The sequence below is a fragment of the Bombus terrestris genome, chromosome 6, assembly GCF_910591885.1.
Source record: "Bombus terrestris chromosome 6, iyBomTerr1.2, whole genome shotgun sequence".
Lineage (NCBI taxonomy): Eukaryota > Metazoa > Arthropoda > Insecta > Hymenoptera > Apidae > Bombus > Bombus terrestris.
This window is the reverse complement of record NC_063274.1, coordinates 22,944,766-22,965,749: the sequence shown is the minus strand read 5'-3', so window position 1 is coordinate 22,965,749 and position 20,984 is coordinate 22,944,766. Positions and strand designations below refer to the sequence as shown.

Genomic DNA, 20,984 nt, shown 5'->3' with positions numbered 1-20,984 from the left:
CGATAGATTGTTATGTGGACGCTGATTGGGCAGGAGATCATTTAGATAGGAAATCGACTTCTGTATATGTAATTAGATTGTATGGAAATGTAATTGGTTGGAAGTCTAAAAAACAAAGGTGTGTGACAAAAGCCTCGACGTATGCAGAGTATGTAGCTCTATCGGAAGCGGTGAGTGAATTAATGTCTATTAGGGAAATTATGAAAATCTTCAATGTAAATCTAGACGATAACCCTGTAAAAATTTATGAGGATAACTCTGGAGTGATAAGTATAGCAAAGCACGGAAATTTTACAAAAAAATTCTAAACACATTGAAGTTCATTACCACTACGTTCACGAGTGCTTAAAGGAGAACAAGATAAACATACTTAAAGTAAGTACAGACGAAAATACTGCGGATATTTTTACGAAGGCACTGTGTAGAGAGAAATTCGAAAGGTTTAGGTCATGGATGAATGTAAACTAAGAGAAATGTAAATAAATAAGTGTTAAAGTTTCTGTTACGTAATTCGTCAAAGCATGTAAATACGATTAAGTGTACAGTATAAATGTAAGGAGGCGTGTTGGGAATATGATACATAACACTGTACATGTGAATGTGTGTGTAAGCGTCAGAGGACGTCCGGGTCTTGGTTGAGACAAAAGACAAGAGCCAGTCGTTAGAAGTATCTGGAAGAGTCGGTTGACAACAAGCGTGCGAGCGAGTAGGATTTTGAGGTCTTAAGAGTATAAGATATATGTATAACAGTTGTGTGCTAAATAAAGGGAATTATTTGTATTTCCGAATCCATTCTATATCTTTTCAAGTATAAACGAGACAAGCCCACACATAACAAATATAGCGGCACGAGTCAAACAAAACCCCAACCCAACTATAGACTCACCCCAAATAAGCATAATAAATGTCATTGAAGACTTCAAAAAAAGCATTCTAAAAGCTCTAAGCGACCAACAAACACAACTAAACGAAATAAAAAAAGCATTAAATACGCATGAAGAAAGAATCGACTCCATCTTCAACATCATCGAAAATATAGACGAAGATTAGCCAAAACCTACCCGTCCACCAATTACAGCAAAATACAAATCAGATAAAAGTTAAACATCTGAAAATCATCTCAATAAACGCCAACTCACTAATCTCAAACCAAAAAAGATACAGCATGCTAACCCTAATTAAGAAAGAAACCTCCGACATAGTATTTATCTCAGATATCAAACTGAACTATAGACATAAAGTGCACTACAAAAACTACTCTATAATAAGACACGACAGACCAAACGCTACCCAAGGAGGAGGAACGGCAATCCTCATAAAATACCCCCTGAAGTTCAAAATAATCCAAAACGACAAAATAACAAACTTCAAAATCCTAGAGACGACGATCATAAAAATAAAAATAAACAATAAGGAAAACTTATTTATCTCCGCAGCCTACGCAGCCTACGGAAACCAGAAACAATTTAACGACGAATTCGACAATCTCTTCCAACTTTTACAGCTCGACAAACAGGAGAACTATTACATAATAGCCGGTGACCTTAACGCCAAACATACCAGCTGGAAAAAGGAAATAAACAACACGAGAGGAAACTCCGTCAGAACCTGGCTAGACAATAAAAGTATTTTCTACAAAACAAACCTCTACAGCTCCGAGCTACCCTCTTACCCAAAAGGACGCTCCTACCTAGACATATGCCTAGCAGACGCCCGAATAAAATTCCAAAACTTACGACCAAATAACACTCTCAAAACCATAGACTACGACAGCGACCATAACGCCATAGTATTTCAGATAAGCAAAAACACATCTGACTACCTAACACTCGAAACACAGACCGAAACACCCAGGTACAACTACAAAAAAACAGACTGGAAAAAGTTCCAAAACCTACTCGAACAGAACTGCGACCTAAAAATCTACAACAATGTCAACCTAACAGACAGACAAATCGACTCGTTCATAGACGAAATAGAAAAACATATACAAATCGCCCTACAAGAATCCGTACCGACGTTTAAAAAAAAAGACTCCTGCGAGCCATATATAAACTATAAAATAAAAAAAACTACAACGAGATAAAAGCTACATACTATCTAAATTAAACAAGCTAAGACACAACTACTCTTACGACAAAAGAGAAGACATAGAATTCCTAAAGTACCTGCTACACGAAATAAAATCACAACTAAAACAAGAATTCGCAAACTCTATAAATCAATACTGGACAAATAAAATAAAAAATATCTCCAAAAAAGACTCTGCTAGCATGTTCCCGCAGATAAATCAAATTTTCAGACCAAAGGAACAAAACTCCATCCCGCCCCTCAAACTGCCACCAGAAAAAGCCTCCCTCATCCAAGAAGCAGGCATCGAGATACACAACACCAACAAAGACACAGAGGGCAACTTCATAATATCAAAAACAACGGAAAAACTAGACATTATCGGCACCCACTTCGCCAAAACTCACACACAAAACGAACACATGGGCCGAGAACAATTAAACAGAATTATCATCGCCGAAACAAACAAACTAAAAAATAAAATAAAACAAGACATAGCGCTAAACAAAACAGTCTGCACATTCTCAAACGAAAACACATCGGACGACCCCAAACAGCCCGACCCAGAAATAAACTACTTTACAAACTTCAATCAACTAAGTACAATCTTCTCCACGCTAAACAACAAAAAATCCGCCGGCTTCGATGGCATCCCAAACATCTCGCTCAAACGCTTACCAAACAAAGTAAAATGGTACTACACAGTACTGTTTAATAACGCACTAAACAACACGTACTTCCCCAAAAAATGGAAAAAAGCCAAACTCATAGCCATTACAAAAAAAAATAAAGACGGTTCATCACCTGCAAACCTACAACCCATAAGCCCCCTCCCCAACATAAGCAAAGTATACGAAATGATCATAAACAACACCCTAGCAGCCTTCTGCTCAAAAAATAAGGTAATCCCGGAAAACCAATTGGGCTTCCGCCACAAACACTCCACAATCCACGCAATAAACAAACTTACGTCGGATATCTGCTGGGCACTTAACGCAAATCAACGAGTAGCCGCCTGCCTAATAGACATCGAAAAAGCCTTCGACACAGTCTGGATCCCAGGGCTCATTTATAAAATGATTAAAAAGAACTTCCCTGAATACCTAATCAAAATAGTCTGGGACATGATAACAAACAAAACCTTTATAATGACCTACGGCTCGCACACTTCAAGCAAAGAATTCTCCATAGAGAACGGCCTGCAACAAGGAACAGTAAATTCCCCGCTACTCTTCAGCATCTACAATAACGACTTACTAAAGCTCTTTAATCTCAACACATCCACACATAAACGCTCCATAGCTTTCGCGGATGACCTAATCATCTACGTAACAAGCCGCAAAACCAAAACGATAAAAACAGAACTGCAAGAACTCTTTAACAAAATCAGCGATTACTATCATACATGGAAACTAAAAATTAACGCAAGCAAATGCGAAACCATTCTATTTAGACCCATGACAAGCAAAATCGGCCCAGCAGAAAGGGAACAAGTCAGGAAATTCCGCCTAAAAGAAAAGGCAAACGAAGAGAACCTCATACCACACAAAAATTGCGTAAAATACCTAGGAGTAAATATAGATGAAAAACTAAACTACAAGCAATACATCGAAATCCAACTCTCCAAAGCCAGCAAAGCTGTTTGGAATACAAAAAGGCTGTTTTATTCCAGACTTCTCGATAGCAAAGTAAAAATCATGTGCTACCAAACGCTAATAAGACCCATTATAACCTACGGCTGTCCAATATGGTACAACATACCAGCGTCAGTAATGGAAAAAATTCGCATATTTGAAAGAAAATGCATCAGAGCTTGCCTGAGCATTTACAGATCAGAACACAGCGGATACAGAAAATACGTAAAAAACAAAAAAATATACGACTTAGCCAACATCCACCGCATCGACTGTCACATCCTAAAACTAACAAGAAACCACTTCGCGCAAGCCGCGAAGATAAAAAAAACAGCCTAATCTTCGGCTGCTTATACCCAAACGACGCATACTTCAAAAACACTCTGTTAACAGGCTACATTCCCCCGAAGCCTTTCTATACCTAGACGAAAGAAACTATCTCCAAGACCAAAACAACATCCCCATAATTTGTCATATGCAAAGGAAAATAGGAATGAAATCTATACAATAGGAGGAAAACCTAGATGGCCGTACTGCAGACACTAGGTGGAGATACAACATGGCCCTCCCCCAAAAGGATACAGAAGACAAACACAGAAAAAACACAAAAAGATATTGGTGGATACGGAACCCATAACAAAAAACAACAAGATAAAGAACCACAGAACGGCAACGCTCACCGAATTAAGTGTAAATATGTAAATATGTAAATAGATAAACAAATATTATACTAATCCCACAGAACACCCCTCCCCTCCCCTCCCAGTCCATCCCCACCCATCCCACACCCTAATAGGCTAGCGAACTGTCCTGTTTTTGCGTCCAGGCTTTCAGGACATAAACTAAAACATCGCACATAAGCACAGCGCAACAGCGGCTTAAATTTAAGTTACAATAATAATCTTAAAAAAAAAAAAAAATGTAATAATGCATGGCTATGTCATACCGTCGCGTATCGGTACTTTTGTCTGTACCACCCTACAATCAGAATTCAGCGTTTATTCTGGAAAAAAACCATGTAAAAACAAATATGTAAAAATCCTGGAATTAATAAACAAAGTTAAAAAAAAACGGCAGCGCAGTGGTTAACGTCTTAGGTTGCGAACGTTCGGAATCCGGGTTCGAATTCCGGCGACCGGAGTCCGATTTTACTCCCACGCACTAAAAAACAGAGGAAAAATCAGCAGTACCCCGGGCAGCGACATCTACAGCCCCCAGTGACAATTACAGCGGACCAGGCCCAACAACTATAACTCACTCACGGCCACCTCAACAATTGGTGACCCCGACGTGATCGACAGCAAAAACTGAGGTGTGACCGTGATAGCACTACTGAGAGCTTTCATCATCGCGAATCTAGATCTGTGGCAAGCTGGACCCTACCGCTACGACGAACACGGAGCAGCAGCAGCCTTTCCTTCAGCGAACCTCGACACCTCCTCACCTCTGATCGCGCGCAAAAGCAGGTGACAGGATACGAGACGATGACCAAGCCTGGAGTGATGTAGCCATCCCAAAGTTCATGGGCATCACCACCAGCACGTCATACTAAAATGAGGAACAGAGGCTCCTACACCCGTACGCAGAACGCCCGCTCCGTACTGACAGGTATCCACCGCCACATTGAAGACTTCGCGCAACATCCGCACGAATTGGACAACAGTCGGCTGACGCTTTATTACACTAAGATTCTAACGCTATCACTGGTAAGGGGGTACTGTGGCGGCACTCGACAAGCCAAATACCACCACTCGACACTAACTAGTGTCGGACGACGGCAGCGCAGTGGTTGACGTCTTAGGTTGCGAACGTTCGGAACCCGGGTTCGAATCCCGGCGACCGGAGTCCGATTTTACTCCCACGCACCAAAAAACGGAGGAAAAATCAGCAGTACCCCGGGCAGCGACATCTACAGCCCCCAGTGACAATTACAGCGGACCAGGCCCAACAACTATAACTCACTCACGGCCACCTCAACAGGAGCATTTGGAATTCGTCTTCGCTCTCTTTTGAAAGCGAGGTGGGAAAATTCAACTATGGCTGAGGTGATCAATGCTTCTGTTCTTTTTCAATTGGCTTCGCAAGATCAACGTATTGAGCGAATAGCACTTACGACTGATATCAAGACAGAGGATCAATTTCTAAGTGAAATGAGAGCATTCTCCTATGCGAAGAAGAGGTCAGTGTCTTCGTCGGATAACTCCTCTGCGGCTCCTGAGGCAAAACGATACAAAATTTCTGATTTCTACCGAAACAAATGTCATTACTGTGGTAACTACGGTCATAAAGTAGTGGATTGTCAGAGAAGAATAAAATTTGGAAAGCAGAAGAACATACAGAACTCGGAGGAAAGGCGATCAGCTACATCATCAAAAGTGACATGCTTTAAGTGCCACGAGGAGGGACATATTGCGCCTTATTGTCCGCTGTTGCGGAAGGGGAAAAATAACAGTAGTACATCGAAGGGAAGCAATGATTCTAATAATGAGCGTCGGGTCGACTTCTGTGCTACGGAAACTTCAATGGGTAGATTAACTCATCTGGGTGAGTCGTTTCCATTTTATTTTGATTCTGGAGCAGAGTGTTCGCTGATTAAAGAATCTGTGGCTTTGAAATTTTCCGGTAAAAGAGAGATGAATGTAGTTGTGATGCGAGGAATAGGAAATACTACCATTAAGAGTACTTTACAAATTTTGTCTGCTGTGTGTATTAACGAATTTACGTTGGAGATAGTTTTCCATGTCCTTGCCGATAAATATTTAAAATATGACATAATGATTGGTCGTGAAATTTTGAGCCGGGGTTTTGACATAAAAATCACTCAAAATAGTGTTGCTATTAGTAGAACAAAAGTAATTAATGTGCGTAATAAAGACACTAAAAATGAGATTAATATTAATGATGTTGATACTGGAGTTATAGGAGAAGATAAAAGCCGATTAATTTCTGTTCTTGAAAAATTTAAAGATTCATTTATTACGGGTTTTCCACGTGCTCGTATGAATACGGGCCAAATGGAGATACGTTTGATTGATCCTAATGTCACTGTACAAAGAAGTCCTTGTAGACTTAGTGAGGAAGAGCGTAGGCTTGTTCGTGAAAGAATAAACAAATTAATGGAAGCAGAAATTATTCGGCCCAGTAATTCTCCTTTTGCCAGCCCTATATTACTTGTTAAAAAGAAAGATGACTCAGAAAGATTATGTGTAGACTACCGGGAGTTAAATAAAAATACGGTTGCGGATCGGTATCCTCTACCACTTATTGCAGATCAGATTGCGAGATTGAGACAGGCTAAATACTTTATAAGTTTGGATATGGCTAGTGGTTTCCACCAAATCTGTATTCATCCTAATTCAACAGAGTTTACAGCGTTTGTTATCCCAGATGGACAATACGAGTATGTAACAATGCCGTTTGGGTTGAAAAATGCTCCGTCTGTTTTCCAAAGAGCCATTTTCAAAACCTTAGGTGAACTTGCTTATTCGTATGTTATTGTATATTTGGACGATGTTTTGATTATTGCTGATACGATAGAGCAAGCTTTAGAAAGATTGGATATCGTGTTGAAAACCCTTGTGGAAGCTGGATTTTCTTTTAACTTCGCAAAATGCTCTCTCCTAAAAACAACAGTACTGTATTTGGGATATGTAATTCATAACGGGGAGGTACGCCCCAACCCGGGAAAGATACAAGCCTTGAGTTCTTTACCTCCTCCGACGACAGTCACACAGCTTAGACAGTTTATTGAACTGGCTTCTTATTTTCGAAAATTTGTTCCAAAATTTTCACAAATAATGAAGCCTTTATATGCACTCACTTCCAAAATTAAGAACATAAATTGGACAGATAGGCACGAAAGCATAAGACAAAAGGTAATTTCTATATTGACTGATGCGCCAGTGTTGATTATATTTGACCCAAAATATCCAATAGAGTTACATACTGATGCAAGTATGGATGGATATGGGGCTATTCTTATGCAAAAGGTGGAAGGTAAGAACAGAGTAGTAGAATATTTTAGCAAAAGAACTAGCCCTGCGGAATCTAGGTACCATTCATATGAATTAGAGACGTTGGCGGTAGTGAATGCTGTTAAGCATTTTCGTCACTATTTACATGGACGAGAATTTCTTGTTGTAACTGATTGCAATTCTTTGAAAGCATCAAGTAAAAAGGTGAATTTAAATGATAGAGTACACAGGTGGTGAGCTTATCTACAAACCTTCAATTTTGACATTGTATATCGAGAAGGTAAGCGTAACAGACTCACGTAGATTTCTTTTCACGGAACCCCATAGATATAGAACGTATTAAAAATATCAAAATTAAAGAAAAAGAGATTAATTTGACTGAAATTTCTGAAGGATGGTTGTTAGTGGAGCAACGTCGTGATCCTCAAATTTTGGAGATTGTAACAAAGTTGCAAAATGACGAACTCACAGAAGACATCGCGAGTACATATGAATTACGGTCTGGTACTCTTTATCGTAAGATACAAAGGAAAGGCAAGACTCTCTGTTTACCTATAGTTCCTAGAGTTGTTAGATGGCCCGTTATCAACCATGTGCATCAATCAATTATGCACTTAGGTTGGGATAAAACGCTTGAGAAGTTGTACGAGTATTACTGGTTCGAAGGAATGGCGAAATATGTTCGTAAATTCGTAGAGAACTGTCATGCTTGTCAGGTTTCTAAAGCAAGTTCGGGCAAACCACAAGCCAAACTCCACCCTATACCTAAGACCAGCATACCTTGGCATACGGTGCACATGGACATAACGGGTAAGTTGAGTGGAAAAAGTGATTTAAAAGAATATATCATTGTTTTGATTGATGCTTTTACAAAATTTGTGTATTTATATCATACTCGTAAAATAGATTCTTCCAATACAGTAAAGGTGCTTAAGTCAGCAATATTTTTATTCGGCAGTCCTTGCCGAGTTATAGCGGATCAGGGTAGATGTTTTACTGGTAAAGAATTTCAGGATTGTTGTCAAGGTAAACATATTAAACTTCACTTAATAGCTACTGGTGTTAGTAGGGCCAATGGTCAGGTAGAGCGTGTCATGGGAACCTTGAAAAACATGTTTACAACTGTGGAAACGACTGGTCGATCTTGGCAAGAGGCGATTGGCGAAATACAATTGGCTTTAAATTGCACCACCAACCGTGTGACTAAATCAAGTCCTTTGGAATTATTAATTGGGAAAACAGCAAGACCTTATGGTTTATTGCTTCCCGACGACTTTGTAGAAAAGGAAGTAGATATCTCCAATGTAAGACAGCAGGCTATACAAAACATAGAGTCAAACGCTAAATATGATAAGGAAAGATTTGATAGAACTAAGGCTAAAGTAGTTAAATTTAACCTTGGAGACTTTGTATTACGTAAAAATGAGGAGAGAAATCAAACAAAATTAGATCCTAAGTACAGGGGTCCATTTATAATAGCAGAGATTTTGGAAGGAGATAGATGTATTTTAAAAACGATGGATGGTAAACGGTCGTATAAGTACAGCCATGATAAGTTAAGGAAAATGCCAGATGGTTGCATTCCTGCTGAGTTGGATGTGTGTAGTGATGATAATGGCAACGACAGTGACGGTTGAGGTACAGTGATTGAGGAGGAACGTTTATGACCATAACATTTCACACACGCCCAGTGTGGTGTTGTGAAGTAATTTGGTGTTTCACACACGCCCAGTGTGGTGTTGTAAAGTAATTTGGTGTTTCACACACGCCCAGTGTGGTGTTGTGAAGTAATTTGGTGTTTCACACACGCCCAGTGTGGTGTTGTGAAGTAATTTGGTGTTTCACACACGCCCAATGTGGTGTTGTGAAGTAATTTGGTGTTTCACACACGCCCAGTGTGGTGTTGTGAAGTAATTTGGTGTTTCACACACGCCCAATGTGGTGTTGTGAAGTAATTTGGTGTTTCACACACGCCCAGTGTGGTGTTGTGAAGTAATTTGGTGTTTCACACACGCCCAGTGTGGTGTTGTGATATAATTTGTTGTTTCACACACGCCCAGTGTGGTGTTGTGATCTAATTTGATATATTCATGTATAAGAGTAGTACTGTGATGTGTTCTGGTGAGAGGTTGAGAAGTCTAATGACTGGAGGATCAGAGGATGCAACTAAATAACAGTTTTGGAGAAAGACATTGTAATATGACAGATTGTTGTTTATGTTTGTTAACAAATATTTAGTAAGAATCTTTGTTGTTGTGGTGGACCCCTGGCTTATTAGAATGTTTTGTTAAATTGTAAAAGATGTCAAATTGAGTCTAATGTTAAGAAAACCGAATATTTTAGATGCACCCGAGGACGGGTGATTGTCAGGATGGCCGTGTCGGAGATGTAGGGACATCGGGCCTTTCTTTTGGAAGATTTCCCAATACTTGGGCTCGGGGTGACATAACTGGTCGCCGAACGTAGCCACGGTCACGGGATGAACGAAATGTTTTACAGAGGAGGTACCAGTGTTAAGGGATACGCTGTATAAACAATCAAGTCTTGATCAGGAGCAATGCTGGTTTATGTGGAACTGCCTAGTTACGGCGCTTGGGAATTTGTTGATATTCCCGATCGATATGTATTTGATATATGTAACTGTATCTGTCTTTTATTTTGCAATCTCCTTGGAGAGTTTACTGTCATCGTCTTGGAGTTAGTCTTAGAGATACCCTGTGCCTGAGCGAACGTGTCAGTGTGATGTCAAAAATATATTAAAACGTACAGAAAGTTTCCCGTTGACTGTGGATTCGTTACAGAACCCAAGAATAATATCAAAAGCATTTGTTTACTTATTGTTTGTTATTCTAGTTAACCGTTAAACTAATTATTTACCACACTTTGTAAAGAAATATTAATTTATGTAAATACAACCTTTATTGAATATCACGATGGCAAATACTAACGAAGAATCGTCTCGCGCTCGAAATCCAAACGATAACTCGACATATAAATAGAATAGTTGTTTGGAAAACGAAATGATATTACGTTCGTGATGAAACAATGAATTTAAGGAATTTTGAATATAATATTTAATAAATAATAAATACATTTGTTAAACTGAGCAGGTTTTATTTGAACTTGCCTATAATTATTCGCCTACAATTATTTTTATCGACGAGATTGACTGGATAGGCACAAATAAAGGAGTAAACTGTACATTGTCTGAACCTGCAAAGAGATTCAGATCAGAACTTCTTTCTAGATTGGATGGATTAGTATCTAACGAAAATTCTAATGTAGTTCTTTTGGCTGCAACTAATTGCCCTTGGTATGTATATCACGCTATTTCAATGTTTTCTAAGTAGAAAATATCTTAATATCATAATTATTCATTATCTTAATCTTAATTATTGTGTTGTTCGGAATATTCCTTCGTTATTATTAATATAACAGAACAATAATATTTATTGTAAATATATTATTAGGGACATTGATGCAGCTTTACGCAGACTTTTTCTTGAAAAGAAAATATACGTATCATTACCAAATGAAGTTAGTCGACTCGATATGTTCAAATTATACCTTAGCAACCAGTTATTAGAGAATATGGATATTGTAAACCACATAATAAAATCTACTGAAAAATATTCTTGCGCGGATATAAAATTGCTTTGTAAGCAAGCATGGCTGCTAGAAATAAGTCCAATGTGGGAAAAACTTGAAAAAAAAGAAACATCTGTTACGACTTTGAAATATGAATTAAAGAATTATGAAATAATAGCAAAATTGTTAAAAACAATGTCACCTACAGTCACGGATGTGGATAGATATAAAGCGTGGAATAAATATGTATGCCATAAGAACATATTTTAAAAAATATAAATGGTTATCATAATATATATCATTAATATAATTATCGTTCGAAAAATTGTTCGTGTGCGTGCATGTATGTGTGCGCACGCGCTATAAACAAGTTTGAAATGTTCGTTCTACATATATGTATACGTGGTATACATCTTCCCTTATAATATATAATATGTGTAATCTGAGTGGTAATATATCCACGTATTACATATGTGTTAGTGTATTTTATCGATAATCTGTCTTTTATTTCCTCTTATCTTATTAACGCATGTATGGGCGCGTATATGCGCCGGGCGAAAGCTATGGGTGTAGACTCAGAACACATATATGCATTTTTTGCAAGTATTCCGCATGGCCTAAGGACAGATATACGCGTTTGTCGATTTTTCCGATCAAGTAGAAGTAATACTATTACATTTATGTGAGATAAATATGAATGTATTCCTTAGTAACGGCAGTAAGCAAATGCCAATAATGTCTCGTTATAATTGTCTACCTGTTTCGAGAACAGTCGCATCTAATTATCGAGAAGAAAATGTGTTGTTTGTGTGAAAAATAAGAGAATGCAGAAAATGCGATGTCGGATTATGTATCGATAATTGTCTTGAAATTTTTCTCATACAACTGAATTATTAGCCAAATTCTGTTGTAAATTCTAAATGTTTATTGTAAATTTCAATGTTTAAAATAAATAATCAATACTAAAAAATAACGCTCTTGAATTATTTAATCTCGTGCAAAAGAATTACTATAACTTATTACGCTTTGCGCTTTCAATAGTCAATCAACAGAGTTCAGTCTAACGAAGAAGTTCCCTCCTACGCTAACGAACTGTCCTGTTTTTGCGTCCAGGCTTTCACGACATAAATTAAAATATCGCACATAAGCACAGCGTAACAGCGGCTTAAATTTAAGTTACAATAATAATCTTAAAAAAAAAAAAAAAAAAAAATGTAATAATGCATGGCTATGTCGTACCGTCGCGTATCGGTATTTTTGCCTGTACCACCCTACAATCAGAATTCAGCGTTTATTCTGGAAAAAAATCATGTAAAAAAAAAAATATGTAAAAAACCTGGAATTAATAAACAAAGATTTAAAAAAATCAACAATTAAACAAGGGATTGAGATGACCAACCCCGCTCACGCTGCGAACTTCGAACGCGGAAGAGTCGAGCCGGGGCCATGATGGGTGATTCCAGGAATCGGTCGCGTATGGCAGAATCTGCCATGCTTTACCGATCCCAGCCGCGCCGATTTCCGTCAACAGGCACAGTAACGGAGATATTTGGAACAGAAGCAGCCGCATATTCGTCTATCTGAAATTAAAGAGATGATTTCATGTAGAAGATACAAATTCGTTCCCTGATATTGAAATGCCGAACACGAGGAAAATGAGACATGCAAATGACAAAGTCGATGATCAATAGGAAGATAACATAAACAATTGTAGATTGCAAGGAAAATTTTGAAAAATGATACGTGTTCTAATAATAGAATATAAATAATAAAAAGGAGAATGTAATTGCCATTCTTCTATGTATTTTAATTTATGAGACGTAACTTCTAAATGACCTGTAATGCCCGTTTCCGCGGCATTATGCGCCGAGTTCCGGACTACGCGTAGATCCGGTAGCGCGATTGTTCACTCGACTACATTTACCATAGCGAAATCGAACCTCCCGCGAAATCGAACTAGAATTCGACTCGACACGCGTACGCGCGCAACCACTGAAAGTTCAACGCACCAGTACCGTCAGACGATTCGAAACTTGTGAATCATCTGCTAACGATACGTATCCACCGTCAAAATTTTTCATTGCAATAATTTTTCATACCGTTGCAACGACCGCTATATTTTCAATATACATGTATGATCGTAATAAAGAGTGTCTACTCTTCTTAGACTGTTATTTGTACAACATTATACGGAAATGTATGTTTTACGTGATATGACTTCTCTCGACGCGTGGATCCATTGGGAAAACTGCTATATTTATGGTAACTTAATCGTTACAATAACATAAGAACACGTAAAACCGACTCAAAGTTGTAAAAACATGCTTGATACAACTCAAGTGTATTATATACGTTTGAAGCATCACCGCCCATTACTACACCATCAACATCAATCATGTTCTACACCACGGTCATTCTTCTGCAAAAAACGATAATTAAAAGAGAAAGAGAAAGAAGAATTACTGCACAAACTTCGACAACCATGGGACTTCCGTATACATATACAACAATGAGATCACCGTGAAATTGTCTTATCTTGTTCTTTTAATCGCGAAAAATCTGTCCGTAAGTTCGTGGACCGTGTCGAACAGAACGCTATATACGAGGTAGAACGGGTTTTTGTCCGACTGTTGCACGGTTAAGAGCACGACGAGCAACATTGTTCGTGGCGATAAAATGAAGGTAAAAAAATGCAACGAGGAAACAAAGGATAGAACGTCTAGACATAGCGGAACAAATCTTCGGCAGGAAGATCTTCTCCGTTAACATCGACTCCGCACAGTTACGCTCGCTCTTTTACAGTTAGCCTCGCGGACCTGTCTTAATTTGTAACTACGTTTCGGGACATCCTCAACACGTTCCCCAACGCGTAGGTTTCATACGACAAATTCAATGTCATAGTGGTTTAAGTCGTAATTCCGAATGTTTGAATTCATTTTTACTCTCAAACATATCTTCCCTTTGGTTTCAGAACCGATTAAGTCGTAACTTTATTCTCTACCATTTCTGTTTCCACGGTTTGAACAGATGTAATCTATTTTTACGGTAACAAACACAGAAGATTATTTGATGAAAACTGGCAATGACCTAACTTACACCACTATGATTCTCAACCCTGTTTTCCAAATTATGTTATATAATATTTTATGAAATGTTGGTGCCATACAGGATGAAACGATCTTAGGCGAATCAAACATCTTATTTTCCCTTACGCCATTCAAATTATAAAATATGCAAACTTTTTAACATTTAACTCCGCTGTCTCATTATGTCGATTCCGTCAACTGTACGTGTGCTGATGAACAGTAGTTAATTGTCGGTTTCACGATGGGATTTCGAAGAGGAAATTGGATAACGGATAGGTGAGGGGCTCTGAAGTAGGATAAGAACGTAATTGTAACTCGACTTTTGATGATTTATTGCCTAGCTAGCGGGATCGAGAGCGTGACTGGTGATGTAAGATACCGAGGAAAGTTAATTAAACTTAGCTTCATTACGTAGAGTAAATAAGATGTTTGATTGCAGTAGAAATTGTCACATATTTGATAAATGTTAGATTTCTATATATAAGAAAAATGTATAAAAGATATGTAAGAGTATAAGACTATTTCTAAGAAAGGTAAATTATGGGTTTTTCATCAAATGTTTGAATCAACTTTGTTAAAGCATTCCCTAATTTAACCATTTAGATGTTATCTCCACGTTCAGGCTGTACAGTTAATTGAAATTAAAGGCAAACACTGTAACTCTGGCACAACTGTCCTTATTTTCGCAACTAATTATCATTTGTCCCATTTCATTAAAACTTTTTAACAGCCGGTAAATAAATTGATGGAATTTCCTCGGTTCAATTTATGAGTGAGGAAAATCAAAATTACTTAAAGGTACCATTCCTCGATATCTCCAAAAATATGTCATTTCTAACCGTATAATAATCTATAAGCAGAGAAATGTCAATGAAAATTTAAGACGAAAAAGAGGTAAATTTACCTGAATTCCAGAGCGCGGCCGGCTTTCAAATGTCGTTGACTGTTCAGAGTTACCACGCTTACTACGGTCCGTGAACTACGGCTTCCCGGTTTACCCCGGCTTCGTATCTGCATACCGTGTGCTGTAGTCGCCGCTTAAACACGCTCACCCCTCTACTCGCGGACTTAACTACTGTTCTCAATTGGTCGCTGTTTTTAACTGTAGTTCTTGTTCCGAAAGATAGGTAAATGGCTTCCTCTATGATCTACGAGCCAACACAATCAAAGATGATCGTTTAAAGTAGCTTATAGGAACAGGCAAACTACGGGCACAATTACGCTCCGATCGTGTGTAGAACGCTAAAAGGTAGAATTTTGAAAACTGTAGAACAAACGAGCGATAGTATTGTTAAAAAGACAAGTTAAGAGTACATAAATATGTAGTAAGAGGAAAGAAAAGATCTTCAACTGACAAACAAGTAATTATGTCTATCATCATTTCGTCAATGCGGTTAAGGATAGTTATATACATTTATACATTACATTCTAAGAGTTACAGTTGCATGAAACAAAGGAGAAAGTGATGGGAGCAACTTACCTGCTCATTTATCCTCTGCACGTTCGGAGATGCGCATTAACATTATCATAATCGCTCAGTTGAATTATGCTTGTATTAGTATGTTTTATCTTCTTCGTTAATACATAAGGAGTACTTCAATATCGAAATAATCTGTGAAATCTAAGTTATATATAAATATATATACTTTCAATGTGATTATCAATAGTTTAGTTTATTTAATTCAACATATGTATATTTTCATGAAAACAAAAGTACGTCAAATTTTAACGAGCAATAGCTTTCGTTTTACATCTCTATACGGTAATTTGCAGGATGCAAAAAGAAAAATAGAGAGTCTGATCTGAAAATAGAATGATCTTGAATAAATTGTAAAGGACATAATAGCGCTGTCATGCGCTATGGTGCATAAACTAGGGTAGAATTAAAAGCGTAGTAGAATGTAGATCGTTAACAAATAAAAATTAATCTAGGTGTTATTAAAGAAATTTGTTTCACCTTTTAAACTTTTTGATGATTGGTTTACTTTGAATATTTTGCATATTTTTGCATATCATGAGCATTTTGTACATTTCCATACATTCAAATTTTCTATGAATATAAAATGATCCGCACTCTACTTCATAGTATACTCTATACGTTTAAAATGCTCCATTAGAAGCTTAAATCTATCAAAATACAGCTCCTAAGGAAATGTGAACTTTCACATGAACACATAATATCGATTTTCTGATTGAAACGTATAGACAGGTATATACTAGCATAAGCCACCTTCGGCATTTGACTTCGGCATGACGGTGCAGCACTACTCTCTCTGGGATATCCTAGCCACTTTCGGCATTTAGCCGTATGGTGCAGCACTAGCTCTGTAACATAGAAAACCATAGGCGTCAGTTCTTCTTATTTCCTCTCTCATATATGTTTACTTTAATGTCACTTATTCAGGCGCTTGATATATTGTCGGAATGAAATTTTAGTAATGTGCAAGTAATTGTGAGTAGATTAATAAAGTATAATAAGATATTAGATTCATGTACATAGTTTCAAGTGACATCAATCTTTATGTCTAGTATATACATGTGTATTGATCTATAAGTCAGTGTTAAAATAACAAACAAATGGCAGAAGAAGGAAAGAAGATTTTCTTCGGTTTTGCAAAATCTATTAAGAAATCTATTAAGAAAAAATGCTATTCCACAAGAAAAAAAGAAAGTTGATTACATTGAATGCCTTGATGAAAAAGGTATTAAAGTAATAGGGTGAGTTCAAAAAGTAAAATTTATAATCAAGAAACATATAACTTCAACCTAACCTATAAAAATCACCAATAGCGAAATATATATATATTTGAAAACAATTTCTTATTTCAGTGAGGAAGAAAAAAAAGATGAATCGCTAATTATTCCATTACTAGGTTCAAAAACCTGGCATGATAGAATTCTTAATAAAATAGATGCAGACATTTTCCTTCCGAAGGCAGATAAGGAAAAGGTAGGAGACGCTAGTGTTAACGAGGCAAAATCAAAGCTATCTAATGGAAAAACATCGCCAATAATATCAATAAAGAAAGAGCCAGTTGAAGATAGTGAAAATAAAGTTGTTACTTTAGAAGAGCAAGCGGCGGAAGAAATCATTGAGGAACTTAAGTCAAAGAATGAACATGAAACTAAAACAAATGATTTAACTTTACCTTTAGTAGAAGATGAATCATTAAGAGGCAAAGAACAGGTACGTTATCAACATATTGATGTGCAATGCACAGATGTATTACATTTGCATATTATAAATATTGTTTTTTATTTTTTAGTCTACGTTAGAAGGTTATGAAAAAATTCCTATTGATGCTTTTGGTGTAGCAATGTTACGGGGAATGAGATGGCAACCAGGAAAGGGAATTGGTTGAAATGAAAAGTATGAATTTTACTCTAGATTAAATTAATTATATGTGTTTAATACATCACTTATTGGAAAGTAAACAGAGAACATCATTTTTTATTTCACAATCGTTTATTCTAACTATTACAGATTAGTAGCAGCTGTCATACCAGAATTACGACCAAAAGGTATGAAAATACAGATACCAAAAAAGAAGAGGAAGAAGTTAAAATCGAGAAAGGAACATTTGTGAAAATTATAGCTGGAAAACAAAGTAATAATTATGGTCAAATAGAAGGATTCGATGATGATGCAGGAAGGCTCATAATAAAACTAGCTCTTGGTGACAGCCAGTGACTAAATCAGAATATTCTAAGAACTCAAAAGTTCTAAGTTAGTATGAAGTGTTAGTTTTTCATTAGGGGACTTTTAAGAAAATAAATTTGAATTGACATATACATATAAAGACATAATCAGACATGTAGAAAAACTAATTCAAGAGTACCTGTAAGTGTGTTGTTGCATGCAATTTTTTAAAGGTCCCTTCTAATTTTATATGAAATATGATAAATGTAGATCGGTCCGTCGTGTCCAGTAGTTGGGTGACTAGTGGGTTGTGGTGGTTGTTGACTCTTGTGTTATATCTGCTTCTGGACTTGTGTATTTCATCTTTGACTGTAGGTATCTTGAGGTCACGGTGGATTGTTTCGTTGGTAACATACCAGGGTGCATTTGATAGGGATCTTAGCGTTTTCGATTGGAAACGTTGGAGTATTTCAATGTTGGAATTACTTGCTGTTCCCCATAGTTGGATTCCATAGGTCCAGACAGGTTTTATTACGGCCTTGTAGAGGATTATTTTGTTATGTATGTTTAGTTTGGAGCGTCGGCCCGTGAACCAATAGAATTTTCTTAATTTTTCCTTTAGATGCTTTGTTTTTTCCGAGATATGTTTTTTCCAAGTTAGCCTCCTGTCCAGGGTCATGCCCAGGTATCTTACGGAGTCCTTGCTTGGGATTATTGTGTTGTTAATGGTGACCTGGGGGCAGGTTCGTTTTCGGAGCGTGAAGGTTACATGAGAGGATTTTTTTTCGTTTATTTTGAAACCCCATTTTTGGAACCACTTTTCCATGGTGTCGATACTTCGCTGGAGAGTGGATGAGGCAATTGCCGGGTCTGCGTGGGTAGCTAATAGTGCTGTGTCGTCGGCAAATGTTGCCATTGTTACCTCGTTTGCTATAGGTAAGTCGGCAGTGTAGATGGAGAACAGTAGGGGTCCGAGGACACTACCTTGGGGTATGCCGGATTCTATTGGGAATGTTGCGGAAGTGGTGCCTAGACATTTAACTATGAATTGTCTGTTGGTTAGGTAGGATTTTAAGATGGAGTAGTATGGGTGGGGTAGGATCTTTTTAAGCTTGTAGAGTAGCCTTCATGCCATACTTTGTCGAATGCCTGTTGGATGTCTAGGAATACCGCTGAGCAGTATTTTTTCTTTTCAAGGGTTTGGCTGATCATGTGGGTTATGCGGTGGATTTGCTCTACTGTTGAGTGTTGTTTTCGGAAGCCGAATTGGTGGTCTGGGAGTGTTTTCAATTCTTCTAGGAGTGGAAGGAGACGATTCGAGAGCATCCTCTCGAATAGTTTAGACAGGGTAGGTAAAAGACTGATTGGGCGATAGGAGCTGGTTTCATATATTGGTTTACCGGGTGTAGGGATGAGGGTGATCAGTGAGATTTTCCAAGCCTTGGGAAAGTGTTGAAGGCGGAGGATAGCGTTAAAGATTGATGCGATGAGTGCAATCCCTTTTATCGGAAGTTCCTTGATTCCTTTATTTTCTATTAGGTCGTGACCTGCTGCTTTCTTGGGGTTTAGGCGACTGATTGCTTCTATGATCTCTGAAGAAGTGAAGGGTTCAATAGGAGGGGACATTTGGATGGGAGTGTGCAGATATTTGGTAACGTCCGCTGCAGCTATGGAGGAATGGGGTTGGAATACTTCAGTCAAGTGTTTGGCAAATAGGTTGGCTTTTTCTATCGGGCCACGCGCCCATCCACCCTGCGGACGGCGGATTGGAAGTATTATTTGTGGGAGGCGCGTGAGTTTCCTGGAGGCCTTCCATAGTGAGTAGTTGGAGTCGGCTGTGGGGAACAAGCTGGCGAGATATTTGTGAAAACGGTCATTATTGTAGTTTTTTATAGTTTAGGATAGTTTTCTAGTTGCGTTGTTTAGTTTGCGTTTGTCCTCCGGTGTTCTATGGATCTGCCATATGCTTCTTAGTCTACGTTTTTCTGCTATCTTTTTTAATATGTACTGGGGGTATTCGTGATTGCTGATGGACGTTTTTGCCGGTGTGGAGAAGCGGATAGCGTTTATTATGCTCGTGTTTAGGTATTCCGTGGCTGCTTCGATGTCTTCATTGGTTTTTAGTGAAGTTGAGGATGAAGTTGTGTGTGTAAAGACTTCTCTAAAGAGCTGCCAGTTGGTGTGTTGGTTATGTATGGAACCATTACGTGTATTCTCGATGATAGTTGAACTGACTGTTACTATCACGGGAGAATAATCAGAGGAGAGATCAGCCGAGGAATTGATTTGGACCTGTATTGACGAGATATTTTTAGTTATGAGGAAATCAAGCAGATCGGGTATTTTGTTTGTGTCGGTGGGCCAGTGTGTGGGTTCGTATGTGGTAAGGTAGTTGAGCTTGTTGATTATTATGCTGTTGAGGAGGTTTTTGCCTCTTACTGTAACCAGTCTGCTGCCCCATTGGGTGTGTTTGGCGTTGTAGTCTCCTCCAGCTATGAATCTATTGCCCAGGGTGTCCAGGAAGTCGTCAAAGTCTTCTTTGGCGATGGAGTGTCTGGGAGGGCAGTATACAGCTGAAGTGGTGATTGTACCATGACAGTCTTCTATTGCTACGTTTGTTGCTTGGAGGTAGTCTTTCTGGAATGGTGGAAGTTCGTAGTGCTTAATGTTTGATTTGATTATGATTCCGGTGCCGCCGTGGGCCTTTCCGTTGGGGTGTTGGGTATGGTAGAACTTGTATCCGTTTATGTTCAGGTAGTTTTTGTCGGTGAAGTGGGTTTCAGTTATGAGCATTATGTCGATTTGCTGGTGTTTTAGGAAGAGTTCTAGTTCAAGTTTGCGTTGCGCTAGACCGTTGGCATTCCACAGAGCTGTGCGTCTTGGTTTTATTTTGCGTCGGGGCGTATTAATTTATCCGATGTGGATACACCGTTTTTTTGTTGTTTTTAGATACAAGTGACGAGAAATTATGAAATGATATTTTAAATTTAAA

The 20,984-nt window shown here is 38.0% G+C and overlaps 3 long non-coding RNA genes across 7 annotated transcripts in view; 2 read left to right on the top strand and 1 right to left on the bottom strand.

The window, feature by feature from the left end:
- Positions 1-10,825: 10,825 nt before the first annotated feature.
- LOC125385251 lies at positions 10,826-20,446 on the bottom strand. 5 transcript variants are annotated; one of them, XR_007224315.1, is made up of 6 exons: positions 16,310-16,804; positions 15,833-16,154; positions 15,257-15,616; positions 12,666-12,846; positions 12,506-12,562; positions 10,826-10,891 (listed from the first exon to the last, which is right to left on the bottom strand). It is a non-coding gene; the product is annotated as an uncharacterized LOC125385251 (long non-coding RNA). The 5 variants fall into 5 exon arrangements; XR_007224317.1 differs by lacking the exon at positions 12,506-12,562; XR_007224316.1 differs by lacking the exons at positions 10,826-10,891; positions 12,506-12,562 and adding an exon at positions 20,432-20,446 and having other exon boundaries at positions 16,310-16,677.
- Positions 10,849-11,562, top strand: LOC125385254. The gene is made up of 2 exons (XR_007224325.1): positions 10,849-10,991; positions 11,149-11,562. It is a non-coding gene; the product is annotated as an uncharacterized LOC125385254 (long non-coding RNA).
- Positions 16,842-20,984, top strand: part of LOC105667061 — a 100,639-nt gene continuing 96,496 nt past the window's right edge. Inside the window, exons 1-4 of the long non-coding RNA XR_007224312.1 lie at positions 16,842-17,070; positions 17,182-17,539; positions 17,619-17,722; positions 17,837-18,029. This is a non-coding gene — a long non-coding RNA (G-patch domain and KOW motifs-containing protein). The remainder of the gene's footprint in view (positions 17,071-17,181; positions 17,540-17,618; positions 17,723-17,836; positions 18,030-20,984) is intronic.